The following is a 2636-nucleotide window of genomic DNA, read 5'->3' as shown; positions in this document are numbered from 1 at the left end:
TGACCGACTGAAGTCAGACTTGTAGGCTGCACATAAGAAGGTTCCTCTGCCTGAAATGGCTCCTCCCTCCCCCCCCCATTTCCTCAGTTGATTGTTTTTGTTCTTGAGACCTCACCTGGTCTTCTTCCTTGGGGCCTTGAGTTTGTTCAGATGAGATCCACACCTCAGTTCCAAAGTCAAGCTACACATGGTGCTCCATTCCTTATGAAAATGTACATCTGTCAACAGATGAGTGCATTTCCTCCTCTCGTGCAGTGGTATAAGCTGTACTGACTGTTATTCTCCTCATGCTTTGAGAGCCGGGTCCCAGCCTTCTGCCTGCTCTAGGCAATGCCTCTGGGACCGAATGCTGATGGGAAGGAAATCACACAGCTAGGAGGAAAGGACACGTTTAAACATAATGGGGGAAAACCATCATTTACTTGGAAGGCAGTCAAGAAGGTTCTGTAATTTCACTCTAAAATTAGAGCAAGTGTGAGTAGAAGTTCTCAGGTTGGCTACAAAGGCTGTTACATAGAACCAACTTCTCAGCTCCAAACACCACTGGGCAGGAGCTGCATAAGTTACACAGTTTTACAGACAAAAATATTAACCAATTCAAGAGATGCTTTAATACTGCTAGTAGCAATCATGTACATGATCAAAACATTAAAGACACTACTCCTTGCTTTTCATATGCTTTATATCAATGATGGGTGTTTTGAGTACAGGAAATTTGCAACTGGCCTCCTCAAGTAAGGAACCTGAGCTTGTTACAAACTAATATACAACACATATTCCACTACTGACTTGTGATTATTTGTTATCTTTTATTCTTCTACATGCGAAGTTGTAATATGCGGTGCATATTCCACTATTGACCTTTGGATATTGGTTATCTTATACTCTTTTACACACAAATGTCTCCACTTAAAGTTTGATTGCTATTATCCTTCAGCTAGCTCTAAGGACTCATGGATGTCTGCCACCAATATCCATGGATTGTGACTGAGGAAGAGCCACGTGCGGGGTGCCTCACACCTGCTAAACCTTTGCTACTCAGGAGGCTGAGATATCTGAGAATCATTGTTCAGAGCCGTCCTGGGCAAAAAAGGCCTTTTATCACCAATTAATCAGAAAAGGACTGAAGTGGAGGTGTGGTTCAAGCAGTAGAGCAGCAACCTTGAGCAAAGAAGCCAAGCTTGAGTGTGAAGCTCTGAGCTCAAGCCCCAGTAACACATGAATACCCATGCATGCACACATACACACACATGTACACATACACCTACACCTGCACACACACACTGTAAGAACAGGTAAATTGATGAAGAGGGTGTTTGGAGACAAATCAAATAAAAACTGAAATTGTACTTGAAACTCCTGGGAGAGGATGTGTCGGGAAGAACTTGAGAAACACTAGAGGTGAAAGCTGTTTTAATACCTCTAACCTCCATGCAAAGTGAGAGGCTTAGCAATAAGTATTCTTGAAAAGTATAAACTTAAGGATAAGAAGAAAGGAGGAATGGAAAGAGAAGGAGAGAAAAGAGGGAAAGGAGAGGGAGGAGTGAAGAAGTCGGCAGTATGTCCTTCTCACCATACAGCAGGTAAATGAATTTAAATCGACAAGCAGACAATCAGCAGCTTCTGTGTTTGAAAGCAGGGATGAGAGATTGAACAACAGCTCTAAATTCAAATGCTCCTGTGATGGTGGTGTTTCATATATTTTAGATATGAATGGGAAAAAACGCACCTTGTTGAATATCAGTTTCCTCACCTGTAAAATGGGACCTTTCATAATGTATACATTAGTAATCGTATCTGAATTATAAAATTAATATCTATATGTTGGTGAATGTATTGGTAGGTACCCAGGAAAAAACATAATAAAAATAATAAGGAATTAAGAGATCCTACATGAAAGAAATTGAAGTATGTATTTCTTGTTCATTGGGATATGTATCTTTTCATAATAGAGAGTGACTGAAGTGTGCTTTTGGGGTTTGAAAATTCTGGTCATAATTCTTTCTGTGACATCTTCCAGAGTATTTGTTTCCGGACTTCTAAGTAATCAACAAATGTTTACCAAGAGTTAATTTCTAGGTGGTGTTTTCTTTAACAAACTTAAAATTTGCTTAGCAAACTTAATCACAACTACCACGCTGACCACGAGGATGGATGCTAGAGCTATCTCTCCAAACTCTGGCCCATAAGAACTCATACAGTCAAACCAGGCTGGATCTGAGTCATGAGACCTTAAAAGGCAAATCTTGGAAGCGCTTTAACAGTCACATTTTCTTTTACTCCAGAGTTACTAAAAGTCAGAAAAGAATTGAAGAAGTGGAAGGAGGGACCTGATTTTCATTTTTCAACTGGGCCTGCACTGGAGTTCCAGGCAGAAGAGTGGTAGCTAGTGTTTGGGAGTACAGAGGAGAATCCTGGGATGCGAAGTGGACCATAGACTCCATAGTAGAAGAATGGGGTGCAGGTCCACTGCAAAGACTTTCTGATTCTGAATCAAAGGATGTTGTGGTGGCTCTACAAGGCTGAAATGCGGAGAAAAACAGTCCCATTTTAAATATGTTTTAGTTAAGGTAATGGAGCCTTCCAGAAGGCTGGATTGAGTTGAATACATGCATCAAGAGCTAAGAGGAAGGAGG

Source organism: Perognathus longimembris, chromosome 25, assembly GCF_023159225.1.
Source record: "Perognathus longimembris pacificus isolate PPM17 chromosome 25, ASM2315922v1, whole genome shotgun sequence".
Taxonomy (NCBI): domain Eukaryota; kingdom Metazoa; phylum Chordata; class Mammalia; order Rodentia; family Heteromyidae; genus Perognathus; species Perognathus longimembris.
Note: the sequence above shows the minus strand (reverse complement) of the source record.